An 18,178-nucleotide genomic window follows, 5' to 3' on the forward strand; every position below is an offset into this window, starting at 1 on the left:
CTAAGGCATGTGCAAGAGTTTAAGATAAACTTAATAGGCCAGGCGCAGTGGCTCACCCCTGTAATTCCAGTACTTTGGGAGGCCGAGGCAGACGGATCACCTGAGGTCTGGAGTTTGAGACCACTCTGGCCAACACAGTGAAACCCTGTCTCTACTGCAAATACAAAAAATCAGCCGGACATGGTGGCATGCACCTGTAGTCCCAGCTACTCGGGAGGCTGAGGCGGAAGAATTGCTTGAATCTGGGAGGCAGAGGCTGCAGTGAGCCAAGATCGCACCACTGCACTCCAGTCTGGGAGACAGTGAGACTCTGTCTGAAAAAAAAAAAAAAAAAAAAAAAAAAAAAAAAACCCTAAATATTGCAATAAAATGCTAAAATGCACTTATCTACAAGAAATATTGTATCAGTAATCAGAAAACTCTGAACGCATTATCCCTCTCTCCTTCTCTCTGTACTGTAAACATAACCTTCTTACTGTCCATTTGCCACCTTAACTTACTTCAGCAAGTGGTCAAACAAGGCATTCTGATGCCAAGTCCATGCTTAAGGAAAGAGGAGAGATATTTTGAGCTTGTTCTTTCCCTTCTAAAGTCTTCCACACGTTTTTTATCATTGAAACAGCATCTATCAAGCACTATGCCGGGTATTTCGCAAAGCCAATGAACAGTTCCCATCCACTTTTTAGCTTATAACAACAAACCAACAGCAAATACAGCAAACCAATAAACGTGGGTTTTCTGCTGAAGGTCAAGTAAATAGAGCACTGAATGAGGTGAAGGACTGTTATTAGGAGTCCTTTATTTTTCCAGGAAGGTCTTCCTGGAAATTTCCAGATACTAGGATTCATTTGAGGAAAAAGCTAGGAAGCCATATTAATTTCCTCTGTCTGTTCTAACAAAGTATTACAAATAATAATAATTTGGTAGGTTTGAAAACAATGGCAATTTATTCTCTTGAAACCAGAAGTCCAAAATCAGTATCACTAGACCCAAATCTCCCTTATGGCATCCCAGAGGCTCTAGGGGAGAATCTGTTCCTCCCTCTTCTAGCATCTGGTAGCTGCCAGCTTTCCTTGGTTTGTGGCTGCAAACCAATATCTGTCTCCATGTTCACACTGACTTCCGTTTGTGTCAAATCTTCTTTTGTCTCTCTCTTATAAGGACACTTGTGACTGAATTTGGGGCCCTCCCACGTAATCTGGAATGATCTCCCCATCATAAAAATCTCTTACTAAATCGCATCTGCAATGAGCTTTCTTCCATTTGTGGTAACAATGACAGGTCCCAGAGATTAAGATCTGATATCCTTGGGGACTATTATTCAACCTACTCCAGAGTTCCCTCCCTTTTGTGGGGAGCAGTGTTCTAGAAAGCTTGAAATCAAAGTAAGGGAAGTCAGTCGGTGCAGTGGCTCATGCCTGTAATCCAAACAACTTGGGAGGCCAAGGTGGGTGGATCAGCTGAGGTCAGGAGTTTGAGACCAACCTGGCCAACATGGTGAAACCCCATCTCTACTAAAAATAAAAAATTAGCCAGGCATGATGGCGGGCACCTGTAATCCCACCTACTTGGGAGGCTGAGGTGGGAGGATCTCTTGAACCAGGAAGCAGAGGCTGCAGTGAGCTGAGATCGTGCCACTGCACTCCAGCCTGGGTGTCAGAGTGGGGCTTCATATCAGAAACAAAAAAATGAACAAAAAGCAAAGTAAGGGATGTACAGGCTCTTACCAACACAGGAATAAAGAGTTTGAGTTTGTGTTGCTTTTGTTGTTTATCAGAGTGTCTAGTTGAAGCCTTGAAAGTACTGACTGAGATAAAATGTAATTGGCAGGGGTTCTGGAGGAAAGGTATGGTGACCAAGGAAAACCCAGGGATCACAGATCCCAGACTCATCAAGACTGTGGGCTGAGAACCAACAGTACTTTCACCTACTTATTCTGGCTTTCCTAGGGTCTACCTTGACACAGACCATCTTAGCCTCCCACTAGCGCCCCCAGGACTCACACATACTCCAGAGACAGCCACAGCAACACCCCCACCCTTGCCCACCCCCAGTGCTCCTTGCTGGATGGCCTTCTCCTTTCACAACTCTGTTTGCATTCCATTTCATTCTACTCTTTCCACCAGATGGTCTGCTTATTCTTATTATAGCTGAAAAGAATGCAGCCAGATTAAAATAAATCCTCTATAGTCATCACCTAAGTGTTAATGTAAGCCCAATGCTTGTCTTAATACCAATTTTTCTATTTAAAGTCTTAGTACAATGTCTTGGGGTGACAGGGGTGAACAGGATGACAAACTGCATGTTTTTTTATATACCTTTTGAATGAAACTAAGGAGACTAAGCAATTTTTTGGGTGGGGGACTAATGATTTTTAAGTTCTTTTTACTGTAACTCAGGTGCTAGATAATATCCTCCACATGACAGCCTGAGAACAGCCACCAATCCTGGTTATAAGGGACTTACTGCTCTCTAGGAAATACAAGGGGCCTGTTCTAGGAGATGTTTCACAGGAGCACTTACGTGTGGCTTTGGCTTCTTGCGTATGGTGTACTCCAGCATGGTGCACAATCCCTGGGTTCCATGTCAGATCCCCTAGGTTCAAACCCTTGCTCCAACACTCATCATTCTTGTCAATTGCTTCACAGAGGTTGCTTGAGGGTTCAATGGGATAACACGTTTTATGTGTCAATTTGGCAAGGCTACAGTCTCCAGTGATTCAATCAAACATTAACCATAGTGGTGCTGTGAGAGTATTTTGTAGATGTGCTTAAAGTACATAAACCTGACTATAAGTAAGGGAGGTTATCCTCAATAATCTGAGTGGGTCTGATTCAATCGGTGAAAGGCCTTAAAAACCAAATTGCAGTTTCCCAGAAGAAGAAGAAATTCTGTCTGTGGCTGGTAGCCTCAGCTCATGCCCCAGGGTTCCAGCCTGCCCTTCCTAACAGCCTCGCCTACAGAGCCCCCACAATCACATAAGCCAACTCCTCTCAATAAATGTCTATATATGTCCTGCTGGTCTTGTGTTTCTGGTTGAACCTTGACTAATGCAAGACAGAATGCGCAGGACAGACACTGACACAGTGCTCAGAAGGTTTTTGCTCCTATTTTTGTTGGTGATGGTGGTGGTAGTGGTAATAGTGATGGTGGCGTTATATAACATAAACTGGAGTTTTCCTATTCCTATTGGAAATTTTCCAATGCCCAGTATTCTGTCCCATTGACCCCAATAAGAACATTCTTTCTTGTCAGATCATGTGACTCAATGTTTCATTCAAAAAAATGCAGCCACTGAAAATTCTCCACTTAACAGACAAAACAACTCACATTCCAACCCATGTGATACGATTTCCACAGCCCAATAATTAAAACATGTCCCAGTAGAAATATGTGCTTTAGACAATCATTAGCTTGGAGAAATTTTTCATCTCTTGAGTATTAGAACAAATTCTACATTTACCTTTTTTTTTTTTTTTTTTTTGAGATGGAGTGTCGCTCTGTCGCCAGGCTGGAGTGCAGTGACACGATCTGGGCTCACTGCAACCTCCGTCTCCTGAGTTCAAGTGATTCTCCTGCCTCAGCCTCCCAAGTAGCTGGGACTACAGGCACACACAACCATGCCCAGCTAATTTTTGTATTTTTAGTAGAGACAGGGTTTCACCATGTTGGCCAGGATGGTCTTGATTCTTGACCTCGTGATCTGCCCGCCTCAGCCTCCCAAAGTGCTGGGATTACAGGCGTGAGCCACTTCCCCTTGCCTCTACGTTTACCTTTAAGTATTTTTTTTTAAGCCTAAGAATTATATTATTTCCTTCTACTTGCTCTCCTTGTATTTTCAACATTCTTTCAAATACATTAATTTTCACCTCTTCCTTTCTTCCTCCGCTATTTTCCACTTAACATGGCAGAATTATTTCAACTCCATGAAGCTATCTACATACAGCAATTAATTCTCTGCTAATAGGTTTATTCTATCTGTAACTGACACAAGTTTGTGGCAAGAGCCACACAAGCAACTCTTAGACCTGATGACATCACATTTTCCACTGACCTAAATGTCTCGTGCAAATTTGAAGTACAAGATTGTTTTCACTTTTTTTTCTAATAGTCTCCATTACTTCATGACTACTTTGTCTTCCAGAAGTATGCTTTACTGGTTCATTTGACAGACACTTATCAAGAACCTGCTATAAGCAAAAAGAATGTGTCACCTCTCCTATTCTCATGGTGTTTTCAACATATATGAGAGATAAACACAAATAACTCTATTAGTTAGAAGATGTTGATAACTGTCATGAGGGTGGTTCAGACAGTGTGATAGTGATTCTGAGAAGTGAAATGTCACGTCTGGTTGATTGGGTGATTACATTGAGAATAGCCTAACGACAGCTTCTGAGATAATTCTTAGAATGTCTAGGATTTCAACAGGCTGACAAGGAAGTAAGAACCATTTCAGAGAATGAAAATAGCATATGAGCACTGAAAATGACTCATTTTATACATGAGGAAAGCAGACAAGAATTTGCCCAAGGGCGTGCAGCTAGTCAGTCACTATAAGAACCTCTAGCTGGTGGACCTCTAGCTGAGGTCAGAAACCCCAAGGAAGCTGATATAACACCTTTCATCTGTAGCTTCTCCACTCCTATAGTTATAGTGTGGGACTGAGACCTGAACTTTTGGGCCTCCCATGAAAAGGCCATCAAAACAAATTTCTCATACTTTATTCCCTTTTAACTCAACCACTCTCAGAAATCTAAGACCCTATCATTGATCCACACATCTCCCTCCAGTCTGGATCCCATACTCCTCCATTCATTCCTCCCACCTTCTCTATCCTCTCCTTTACTGGGCCACTGGGGACTCCCAGTTGGTCTTCATCTTCTTTTCCTAAATGAAACCTTTTCCTTCCTATAACCACAAACAAGGGTTGCTTTTTTCTTTATAACCCATGAACCTAGAGCCTGATTGGTGTCTTCCTAGCTCCTAGAACCATTTTCAAAGCTTTCTTTTGCCTCTTCTTCTTTAAAATATCCAGCTCATATCATTAGACCACAATTCACTCACATCTCCCTCCTTGTAGATGGCATATCTCAACCTCCTGACCACTCCTCCACTCACTGGTGACATTTTTTCCAGTCCATTACCTTCATGTCCTCACTGCCCTTTGTGCCCAGACATCTGCTCCCACACAAACTCTTTTAATTATTTTCCACCCCTTCCCTCCTTCTGACTACCCCAGAAAACCTTCATACCTGATTAAATTTAACTCTGGCCAAATTCTGGTAACTGAATTTTGCTAAAGAAAACCATTCAATGCCACTAAATCGTTCCACCATAAATTCATGACTCAGAGTTCGTGAATGGATACTCAAGACTTCCCCAGTGTGCTTGTTTTCCAGCTCTCACAGACAGCTATTTTATTCTTTCTCTTCCTCAAACATTCCTGTCTCATCCCAGCCCTTGACCTTACCTCCCATTTTCCTGAGAAATTAGAAGCCATTTAAATGGAGTTACCTTATCTTCTCATCGCCAAATCTATATATCTCCTTTCCTCTGTGCCTCTGCTTTCTACCTTATTTCCTGCAGTTACTAAGGTAGATATGTCCTTTCTTCCAAAAACGCCCACCTACTCCACTGGGATCTCCGAATCCATGTTCTCCCACTACTTTGCAATTATACCCTCTCTCTCCTATATCACCCTATTTCTCCCATGCTTCTGAATCAGTTGCATCAGATCTAATTTCTCTATTTATAAAAATCACCCTCCCTGGACCCAAGATACTCTCTAGTTATTACCCCATTTCTTTCCTTCTCTTTATAGCAAACATCTCAAAAGAATAACTCTATCTCCTGTCTCCACTTTCATACCTCCCAGTCTCATCTCAACCACTCCAATCAAGCTTCTATGTTCTTGTTGAGATCGCCAATGACCTCCATGCTACCAAATGCAATGGACACATCTTGTGCCTTCATCATGCTGAACTTCTTAGCAACATTTAGTGTTACTGATCACTCCTTAACTTTCTGAAACACTTTTCTCTTCCCAGAAGAGTGTCACCTGTCTTTTTCCTAATTTTCCTAATTTTCCTCTTACTCTGTCCTAATTTTCCTCTTACCTCACTGGTCTTTCACTCTTCAACTCCTCTTTTTCTACCTACCTCTGAACTTTGAAACAGCATTGGATTCTCTTCTTTTTCTCTTCTTACATTTGTTTCCCAGGTGACCTCATCTGAGTCTCTGATTCCAGTCACTTCCACCAGCAGAGCACAGATCCCTGACTAGGCCTCACAGTACTTAAAGGGACAAATGAGCCCAGATGGAAATTAGGCTGCACTCAACCAAGTGTACTCCCCACCAAAACTAGACGGGGTTCCCAAGGTCACATCCTGAGGCTCATTCACACACTCGGTTCTCCCCCATACAGTGATCTTTTCCCAGGACAGGGCATCACACAGACTTATCCAGAGCCATCCTTTGTGTTGAACTTCCATGCTCCCCACTCTGAAGCTGGGAAATCCCTCCTTCTTCCTCTGCCGTGTCTGCTTCCTGTCACAGAGTGAGTGAACTGCTTTCAGAGCACAGTCCCCATAACCACCTATTGCTTACACAGACCTCCTGATTCTGCATCCAAGATTTTTTTTACACTGTCAGATCCTTACTTATACATTAAATTCCATTTTATGCTACCCTGTATATACATTGTTCACATGAAATTATTATCCTCTACAACCAACCACATTCCAAAAAATAATTGACCATTCATTCCTATGTGGCCCCGTAAAATACTAGCAGGGGATGCAATGTGGCACAGAGAAATTTACTTTTCCAAACAGGTAAAACAAAAAGCTTGGTTTAACAATAATAAGTACTTTATACTTGTGCATCCAAACACCACCAAAAAATCTATTTCTTTATTCTTGTTTTCCTTTGCAATAGTCCATTACTATGTCATATTTCAAAACAAAAGCTAGTTTCCATAGGAAGGGAAAACAGATTAAGTAATACAATGAAGAAAGGAGTACTGTGTGTAAGGTTTGAATGTGAAATCTTTTTTTTATATATTTAACTTTAAATTCTAGGTACATGTGCACAACGTGCAGGTTTGTTACATATGTATACATGTGCCATGTTGTGTGCTGCACCAATTAACTCATCATTTACATTAGGTATATCTCCTAATGCTATCCCTCCCCACCCCCCTACCCCACGGCAGGCCCTGATGTGTGATGTTCCTCTTCCTGTGTCCAAGTGATCTCATTGTTCAATTCCCACCTACGAGTGAGAACATGCAGTGTTTGTTTCTTTGTCCTTGTGATAGTTTGCTGAGAATGATGGTTTCCAGCTTCTTACATGGCCCTGCAAAGCACATGAACTCATCCTTTTTTATGGCTGCATAGTATTCAATGGTGTATATGTGCCACATTTTCTTAATCCAGTCTATCATTGATGGACATCTGGGTTGGTTCCAAGTCTTTGCTGTTGTGAATAGTGCCAAAATAAACATACATGTGCATGTGTCTTTATAGCAGCATGATTTATAATCCTTTGGGTATATACCCAGTAATGGGATGGCTGGGTCAAAAGGTATTTCTAGTTCTAGATCCTTGAGGAATCGCCACACTGTCTTCCACAATGTTCAAAGTAGTTTACAGTCCCACCGACAGTATAAAAGTGTTCCTATTTCTCCACATCCTCTCCAGCACCTGTTCTTTCCTGATGTTTTAATGATCACCATTCTAACTAGTGTGAGATGGTATCTCATTGTGGTTTTGATTTGCATTTCTCTGATGGCCAATGATGATGAGCATTTTTTCATGTGTCTATCAGCTGCATAAATGTCTTCTTTTGAGAAATGTCTGTTCATACCCTTTGCCCACTTTTTGATGGGGTTGCTTGTTTTTTTCTTGTAAATTTGTTTGAGTTTTTGTAGATTCTGGATATTAGCCCTTTGTCAGATGAGTAGATTGCAAAAATTTTCTCCCATTCTGTAGGTTGCCTGTTCACTCTGATGGTAGTACAGAAGCTCTTTAGTTTAATTAGATCCCATTTGTCAATTTTGACTTTTGTTGCCATTGCTTTTGGTGTTTTAGACATGAAGTCCTTGCCCATCCTTTGTCCTGAGTGATATTGCCTAGGTTTTCTTCTAGGGTTTTTAATGGTTTTAGGTCTAACATTTAACTCTTTAATCCATCTTGAATTAATTTTTGTATAAGGTGTAAGGAAGGGATCCAGTTTCAGCTTTCTACATATGGCTAGCCAGTTTTCCCAGCAGCATTTATTAAATAGGGAATACTTTCCCTATTTCTTGTTTTTGTCAGGTTTGTCAAAGATCAGATGGTTGTAGATGTGTAGTATTACTTCTGAGGGCTGTTCTGTTCCATTGGTCTATATCTCTGTTTTGGTACCAGTACCATGCTGTTTTGGTTACTGCACCCTTGTAGTATAGTTTGAAGTCAGGTAGCATGATGCCTCCAGCTCTGTTCTTTTGGCTTAGGATTGTCTTGGCAATGCGGGCTCTTTTTTTGGTTCCATATGAACATTAAAGTCGTTTTTTCCAATTCTGTGAAGAAAGCCAGTGGTAACTTGATGGGGATGGCATTGAATCTATAAATTACCTTGGGCAGTATGGCTATTTTCACAATATTCATTATTCCCATCCATGAGCATGGAATGTTCTTCCATTTGTTTGTGTCCCCTTTGATTTCATTGAGCGGTGGTTTGTAGTTCTCCTTGAAGAGGTCCTTCACATCTCTTGTAAGTTGGATTCCTAGGTATTTTATTCTCTTTGAAGCAGTTGTGAATGGGAGTTCACTCATGATTTGGCTCTCTGTCTGTTATTGGTGTATAAGAATGCTTGTGATTTTTGCACATTGATTCTGTATCCTGAGACTTTGCTGAAGTTGCTTATCAGTTTAAGGAGATTTTGAGCTGAGACAATGGGGTTTTCTAAATATACAATCATGTCATCTGCAAACAGGGACAATTTTACTTCCTCTTTTCCTAATTGAATATCCTTTTCTTTGTCCTGCCTGATTGCCCTGGCCAGAACTTCCAACATTGTGTTGAATAGGAGTGGTGACAGAGGGCATCCCTGTCGTGTGCCAGTTTCCAAAAGAAATACTTCCAGCTTTTGTCCATTCAGTATGATATTGGCTGTAGGTTTGTCATAAATAGCTCTTATTATTTTGAGATACATCCCATCAATACCTAATTTATTGAGAGTTTTTAGCATGAAGGGCTGCTGAATTTTATCAAAGGCCTTTTCTGCATCTATTGAGATAATCATGTGGTTATTGTCTTTGTTTCTGTTTATATGCTGGATTACATTTACTGATTTGCGTATGTTGAAGCACCCTTGCATCCCAGGGATGAAGCCCACTTGATCATGGTGGATAAGCTTTTTGATGTGCTGCTGGATTTTGTTTGCCAGTATTTCATTGAGGATTTTTGCATCGATGTTCATCAGGGATATTGGTCTAAAATTCTCTTTATTTGTTTTGTCTCTGCCAGGCTTTGGTATCAGGATGATCCTGGCCTCATAAAATGAGTTAGGGAGGATTCCCTCTTTTTCTATTGGTTGGAATAGTTTCAGAAGGAATGGTACCAGCTCCTCCTTGTACCTCTGATCCTGGAGTTTTTTTGGTTAGTAGGCTACGAATTATTGCCTCAACTTCAGAGCCTGTTATTGGTCTATTCAGGGATGGGATTCAACTTCTTCCTGGTTTAGTCTTGGGAGGGTGTATGTGTCCAGGAATTTATCCATTTCTTCTAGATTTTCTGGTTTATTTGCTTAGAGGTGTTTATAGTATTCTCCGATGGTAGTTTGTTTTTCTGTGGGATTGGTGGTGATATCCCCTTTATCATTTTTTATTGCGTCTATTTGATTCTTCCCTCTTTTTTTCTTTGTTAGTCTTGCTAGTCGTCTATCAATTTTGCTGATCTTTTCAAAAAACCAGCTCCTGGATTTAATTGATTTTTTGAAGAGATTTTTGTGTCTCTATCTCCTTCAGTTCTGCTCTGATCTTAGTTATTTCTTGCCTTCTGCTAGCTTTTGAGTGTGTTTGCTCTTGCTTCTCTAGTTCTTTTAATTGTGATGTTAGGGTGTCAATTTTAGATCTTTCCTACTTTCTCTTGTGGGCATTTAGTGCTATAAATTTCCCTCTACACACTGCTTTAAATGTGTCCCAGAGATTCTGGTATGTTGTGTCTTTGTTCTCATTGCTTTCAAAAAACATCTTTATTTCAGCCTTCATTTCGTTATGTACCCAGTAGTCCTTCAGGAGCAGGTTGTTCAGTTTCCATGTAGTTGAGCAGTTTTGAGTGAGTTTCTTAATCCTGAGTTCTAGCTTGATTGCACTGTGGTCTGAGAGACAGTTTGTTATAATTTCTGTTCTTTTACATTTGCTGAGGAGTGCTTTACTTCCAACTATGTGGTCGATTTTGCAATAAGTGCGATGTGGTTCTGAGAAGAATGTATATTCTGTTGATCTGGGGTGGAGACTTCTGTAGATATCTATTAGGTCCACTTGGTGCAGAGTTGAATTCAATTCCTGGATATCCTTCTTAACTTTCTGTCTCATTGATCTGTCTAATGTTGACAGTGGGGTGTTAAAGTCTCCCATTATTATTGTGTGGGAGTCTCTCTATGTCGGTCTCTAAGGACTTGCTTTATGAATCTGTGTGCTCCTGTATTGGGTGCATATATATTTAGGATAGTTAGCTCTTCTTGTTGAAGTGATCCCTTTACCATTATATAATGGCCTTCTTTGTCTCTTTTGATCTTTGTTGGTTTAAAGTCTGTTTTATCAGAGACTAGGATTGCAACCCCTGCTTTTTTTTTTTTTTGCTTTCCATTTTCTTGGTAGATCTTCCTCCATCCCTTTACTTTGAGCCTATGTGTGTCTCTGCACATGAGATGGGTCTCCTGAATACAGTACACTGATGGGTCTTGATTCTTTATCCAATTTGCCAGTCTGTGTCTTTTAATTGGAGCATTTAACTCATTTACATTTAAGGTTAATATTGTTATGTATGAATTTTATCCTGTCATTATGATGTTAGCTGGTTATTTTGCTCATTAGTTGATGCAGTTTCTTCCTAGCATCGATGGTCTTTACAATTTGGAATGTTTTTGCAGTAGCTGGTACTGGCTTTTCCTTTCCATGTTTAGTGCTTCCTACAGGAGCTGTTGTAGGGTAGGCCTAGTGGTGACAAAATCTCTCAGCATTTGCTTGTCTGTAAAGGATTTTATTTCTCCTTCACTAATGAAGCTTAGTTTGGCTGGATACGAAATTCTGGGTTGAAAATTTTTTTCTTTAAGAATGCTGAATATGGGCCCCCACTCTCTTCTGGCTTGTAGAGTTTCTGCCAAGAGATCTGCTGTTAGTCTGATGGGCTTCCCTTTGTGTGTAACCCGACCTTTCTCTCTGGCTGCTTTTAACATTTTTTCCTTCATTTCAACTTTGGTGAATCTGATAATTATGTGTCTTGGAGTTGCTCTTCTCGAGGAGTATCTTTGTGGCGTTCTCTGTATTTCCTGAATTTGAATGTTGGCCTGCCTTGCTAGGTTGGAGAAGTTCTCCTGAATAATATCCTGTAGAGTGTTTTCCAACTTGGTTCCATTCTCCCCATCACTTTCAGGTACACCAATCAGACGTAGATTTGGTCTTTTCACATAGTCCCATATTTCTTGGAGGCTTTCTTCATTTCATTTTACTCTTTTTTCTCTTAACTTCTCTTCTCACTTTATTTCATTCATTTGATCTTCAATCAATGATACCCTTTCTTCCAGTTGATCGAATCGGCTACTGAAGCTTGTACATTTGTCATGTAGTTCTCATGCCATGGTTTTCAGCTCCATCAGGTCATTTAAGGACTTCTCTACACTGGTTATTCTAGTTAGCCATTCGTCTAATCTTTTTTCAAGGTTTTTAGCTTCTTCGCGATGGGTTTGAACTTCCTCCTTTAGCTCAGAGAAGTTTGATCATCTGAAGCCTTCTTCTCTCAACTCGTCAAAGTCATTCTCTGTCCCACTTTGTTCCGTTGCTGGTGAGGAGTTCCTTTGGAGCAGGGCAGGCACTCTGATTTTTAGAGTTTTCAGCTTTTCTGCTCTGTTTTTTTCCCCATTTTTGTGGTTTTATCTACCTGTGGTCTTTGATCATGGTGACGTACAGATGGGGTTTTGGTGTGGATGTCCTTTCTGTTTGTTAGTTTTCCTTCTATCAGTCAGGACCCTCAGCTTCAGGTCTGTTGGAGTTTGCTGGAGGTCCACTCCAGACCCTGTTTGCCTGGGTATCAGCAGCGGAGGCTGCAAAACAGCGAATATTGCTGAACAGCAAATGTTGCTGCCTGATCATTCCTCTGGAAGCTTCATCTCAGAAGGGTACCCGGCCATGTGAGGTGTCAGTATGCCCCTCCTAGGGGGTACCTCCCAATTAGGCTACTCGGTGGGTCAGGGACCCACTTGAGGAGGCAGTCTGTCCGTTCTCAGATCTCAAAATCCGTGCTGGGAGAATCACTACTCTCTTCAAAGATGTCAGACAGGGACATTTAAGTCTGCAGAGGTTTCTGCTGCCTTTTGTTTGGCTATGCCCTGCCCCCAGAGGTGGAGTCTACAGAGGCAGGCAGGCCTCCTTGAGCTGCAGTGGACTCCACACAGTTCGAGCTTCCTGGTGCTTTGTTTACCGACTCAAGCCTCAGCAATGGTGGGCGCCCCTCCACCAGCCTCACTGCTGCCTTGCAGTTTGATCTCAGACTGCTGTGCTGCAATGAGGGAGGCTCTGTGGGCGTGGGACCCTCTGAGCCAGGTGAGGGATATAATCTTCTGGTATGCCATTTGCTAAGACCATTGGAAAAGCACAGTATTAGGGTGGGAGTGACCCGATTTTCCAGGTGCTCTCTGTCACAGCTTCCCTCGGCTGGGAAAGGGAATTCCCTGATCCCTTGCACTTCCTGGGTGAGGCGATGCCTCACCCTGCTTCAGTTCACACTCGATGGGCTGCACCCATGGTCCTGCACTGTCTGACAAGCCCCAGTGAGATGAACCCAGTCCCTCAGTTGGAAATGCGGAAATCACCCATCTTCTGCATCGCTCACACTGGGAGCTGTAGACTGGAGCTGCTCCTATTTGGCCATCTTGACTTTTTATCTGGATGTGAAATCTTACATAGCTTTTCCAAAAATACCAATTTGGCTGGAACTTTATTATCTTTAATCCTGAACATGACATTTAAACTTCTATGGAGATAAAACTATATTACCTATAAACAAAACAAGCAAAACAGCAATCCCTTCCTGATTGAACTCAGGATGAATTTCTCTTGCAACACTTTTCACATTTGAGTAATGTACCTTTTTCTCTAGCCATTTTAAAATAGATTAGATTTGAAGCTCTCAAGGAGTCAAGTGACAACTAAACTAAAATAGGGTAGGAAGGAAGGTCTCATTCCACGTTCCTCAAAGCATATTCTACTGGCAATTAGTGCATTGGGCAGTAATAATGTTTATGACAAAGCCTATACTACTTTTCTTTGGGTTATGAATTATTTATTTATGACCTTTAATGAAAATCAGACACTGCCTCATTACTGTCCCATCCAAGAAGTTTGTCTTGCAATGAACTCTAGCAATATCTATTTTTCCCCCATTAGAGTGGTATGCATTTTAATAATTAGAAATGATATTATTAGGTGATCTGTTCAAGTCAATGTTTCTAGGACTACAAAGTTATGGCTAGCAGGTGCCAATTCATGTTATTGGAAATTTGGAGACTATATAAGAAAGAAGCACTAGAGCAGTCAGATTCCTGAGTCTTACTGACCATCATTAAATTAGGGACATAGGAAGGGGTCACAAAACAGCTGTGTTCCAACTTTGAGTGCCTTAAGAGCTCAGAAGAGGTAGACATGTATTATTGAATACCATATCCATTTCCTATTTGATCTTTGTGTTCAAGGAATATTCTTAAGCTAATAGTTCAATCAGATAGTGCACTATGATAAAGGCAGGAATGAGCTTGGGTGGCATAAACATTTGGAGTCAAAGCAGACCTATATTTTAATCTCAACTCCGCCTTAGACCTTAGGTGACTTCGGACAAATGGAATAACCTCTTAGCTTGAATTCCTCTTTCTGAAAATCAGAGAGCTAATACATAGCCTCAGTAAGCCTGTAGTTTGGATTTAAAGATGTAAATGTATGTACTGTGCCTGGTTTCTCTCTCTTTTATTTTTCTTTTTTAGCCTGAGCTCCTTCCTGCCAGTCCTATGGGTTGGTCTCTGGGCACAGTAAGAAAAATTGAGGTCACACAGATTCAGCCTTTGACCTCTGGCAGATTAGGACAGCTGGGCCAAGGGAACAGCAGGTACAAAAGTCCAAATGCTACCACTTCAGGTAAGGCCAGTGCTCAGCCAGGCTGCAGCAGGTGGATAGGGCACCATGGTTCTCTTTTGGTGAAGGGTTCACCATGGTAGTGTTTCTTCTCAGGCAGCTGCTATGACCATTTGATGATTCTAGCCAGGAATTGCTGCACCCACCACTCCATCCAGGCCAGTGAGCACAAAGCTGTGCAGCAGGGTCTAGGGGTCTTCTCCATGTACTACATAGGCCTTGGCCCACTCTCACTGGCTGGGCCACCATCTGGCTGCAGTTCCACCTGCTGCCAGGCTTCAGACAGTAAGTAAACATTCTCCCCATGGGTACTGTGCCTGGCTTCTAATAAGAGTTAATTCCCTTCCCTTGAACAATTTTACATCAGGAATCAGTGGTAGATTCCATCGTATCACAACTGCTCACTGATTCTCTTAGGTATTCAGTACAGTATTGGCCTATTTGTTGCCTCTTTAGAGACAAAAAGATTTCTAGGGCTTTAGAGTCCAATGATAGGCCAATCTCCATCTAATGACCCATTTCACAGATAGAACTCATGGCTCACAAATGGTTTTGTTAACCAAGACAATAAAAATATTAAAGCTTTTCTATAACAAAATAATGCCTGTGGGCCCAGCTACATTTTTTTTTAATTAGATGTAGATTTCTAACAATCATTGAGTTCACTAATGCATATGCTCCAGAACAAAGGCAGGCAAGATTTTTTTTTATTGTTAATACAGAATAGACAAGACTAACAGTATACACAACAATAATATTTCTGGGGGGAGCTGAAGTTTGGCAAATTTATTAACAGGTTAAAAATGATCTATGCTTTAGACTCAACAAATAATATATTCTAATGAAATAATCACGGTTGTGCATAAAATTTTACCCATAAAAGTGCTTAAAATGCAACATTTGTAATAATAATAAAAAACTGAAAACTACTGCTCCAAAATAGATCATTGCTAATTAAATTATGTTATATCCATACAACATAGCTATACAAAGCCATCAAGATGATGTTGTAGAATACTGATAGAATGTTATAGAATATTGTAGAATAGATATTTTAGAAATATGTTAATAATTGGTAAAGCGAAAACAAATTATAAAATGGTATGAATAGCATTCTTCCATAAAGAAAGAGAAGGAAGAAAAGGAAGGAAAGGAGGAAGGGAGGAAGGAAGGGAGGAAGGGAGGAAGGGAGGAAGGGAGGAAGGAGGGGAAGAAGGGAAGGAAGAGAAGGAAGAGGGGGAAGAAAAAAAACACCAATATTAATAGTAGTTTACTCTGGACAGTAGAAATTTGGGTGTTTGTTTTTAATTTGCTTTTCTTTTTATAATTATCTGTTTCTTACAATGTATTATAATTATGTATTCAATTATGCATAAGTATGGTAATTTTGAGCTATTTTTAAAGAAGTAATAAATTGTCCAAATATCCCAATCAGTTAAAACATCATGGGGAAAAAGAATAACAGACCAGGCAAGGTTGCTCACACCTGTAATCACAACACTTGGGAAGGCCAAGGTGGAAGGATCACTTGAGCTCAGGAGTTCAAGACCAGCCTAGACAACACAGTAAGACCTCATCTCTACAAAAAAATTATAAAAATTAGCCAAGCCTGGTGGTGTGTGCCTGTAGTACCAGCTATTCCTTAGGAGGCTGAGGCAAGAGGATTGCTTGACTCAGGGAGTTAGAGGCCACAGTGAGCCATGTTCACACCACTGCACTCCAGCCTGGGTAACAGAGTAAGACTCTGCCTCTAAAAAATAAAAATAAATAAAAAAAAGAATAACAGAGGGGGAGGAAAGACGAGAACCTGTAAAATATAGACTACTCCCTGACAAATGTTTGGAGAAAATTTTTAAACGTGTGTTGTGAAAAATAGGACATTAGTTAATAATAATTACATAATAATATAATTTTTTTGCATGTGGGGTTTTCCAGTGAAAACCAGAAAATCTAGTATATAAATTCTAAAAGAGTGGTAACATTATTATAATATTATTAATAACAAATATTTTATTGTTCATAAAGTGATTTCAGACTAACTTCACTGCCTTTATTCAGTGACTGCTATGTTGATCAAAAACGGTACAGACACCATGTAAATAGATTTCTGCAAAGCATGTGGTGTTTCTCATAATATTCATTGGAGAAGATGGTGAAAGTAAACCCAAGTGGATTATAAATTTCCTGAACAATTGAAACACTCAGGAGATTCAAACACTTATATATTTAACAACTGCTCACATAGAGTTTCCTACACGCCAGACACTGTTTCAGAAATATTAGAGGCTTCAGAAATATTAAATTACTTAATTCTCACAATAGTCATAGGAGACAGGAGATGACAAAACCCTATTATAACTTCCTCTCTACAGAGGGCAGGTTAGGTAACTTGATCAAGGTCAGAGGACTAGTGAAGGGCACAGCTGGGATTAAAGCCCAGGCAGCCTGTCTCCAGAGAGGGTGCCCCTAAGCACCACACTATTATGCACATCTTCACGGCATATGGGCCATGATTATGCACTTAATACATTTTACAAAGCAAATTTTATATCTTAAATTTAGGACGAGAAAATACAACATGTTATATAAATATAGAATGAGAGAGACAGATTTACATTTTAAAAAGTTTGGATTTATTTCAGGTCCAAAATAATAATAATGTAGTAGCTACAAAAACTAATTAATAAATTTTCAGACTTCATTAACAGGGAAGAAGTAAGGGAGAGGAATGGAAGAAAAAAGAACTAGGTTTATTGATTGCCTATGGTGTATCAGATCATTTATACATAATATTTGTTTTTCGTTAAAATTCTTGGAAGTAGGTAATTGTGCTAGATTAAATGCATTATCAGCTTCAATGGCCTCCCTCTATTCACATCCATTACAACGTGATTTTTTAACTACTCCACCCCCATCAAGAGATGAAATCTTCACCTTTTGAATCTAGGCTAGATTTGCTTTGGCCAAAAAACTGCAACCAAAGTAATGTTGTGCCACTTCTGAGCCTGAGTCTCACAAAGCTGCCTACACTTCCACCCTCCCTTTCCTGGAACCCTGCTAATCTCCATAGAAACAAGCCCAGAGTAGCCTGTGAGGAGATGAGAAACCACTTACGTCATGACAGCTGAAGTCATCCTCGACCAGACCAGCCCCCACCAACCTACTGACTTTAGATACGTAAGTCCAGGTTGGGCGCAGTGGCTCACACCTGTAATCCCAGCACTTTGGGAGTCTGAGGGGGACAGATCACTTGAGCCCAGGAATTTGAGACCAGCCTGGCCAACATGGTGAAACCCCGCCTCTACAAAAAAATTACAAAAACTTAATTGGGTGTGGTGGTGCATGCTACCCATCCAGGAGGATCTCCTGAGCCCAGGAGGTTGAGGCTGCAGTAAGCCATGATCATATCACTGCATTCCAGCCTGGGCAACAGAGTGAGATGCTGTCCCAAAGAAAAAAAAGAAGAGTCCAGCCAAGATCAACCAACTCTCCCATAGTCTCTAGGGAAATAATATACAGACTTCTTTTTAAATCATTACATTTTAGGGTGCTTTGTTACACAGCAATCGCCATATGATTCAGTATAATTTTTTTCTCTTATAAATGTAGAAATTGAGGTTCAGAGAAGCATTTTACCCTAAATCACCCAGTTTGTACGTGGCAGAAGTCAGCCCCAGTCTGTTTTATTTCAAAGCACATAACATTCAGATGTTAGAATAATCATCTCCCTGAGCTCTATACTAGACTGGCCATATATGAAGTGCTATATTTAATTCTATACAACCTAA

The 18,178-nt window shown here is 40.6% G+C and overlaps 1 non-coding gene across 1 annotated transcript; it reads right to left on the reverse strand.

Moving 5' to 3' along the window:
* Positions 1-16,312: 16,312 nt before the first annotated feature.
* LOC116272115 lies at positions 16,313-16,374 on the reverse strand. Its single transcript, XR_004180827.1, has one exon. It is a non-coding gene; the product is annotated as a U7 small nuclear RNA (small nuclear RNA).
* Between the last annotated feature and the right edge of the window lie 1,804 nt (positions 16,375-18,178).

Source organism: Papio anubis, chromosome 1 (genome assembly GCF_008728515.1).
Source record: "Papio anubis isolate 15944 chromosome 1, Panubis1.0, whole genome shotgun sequence".
In the NCBI taxonomy this organism is placed as follows: domain Eukaryota; kingdom Metazoa; phylum Chordata; class Mammalia; order Primates; family Cercopithecidae; genus Papio; species Papio anubis.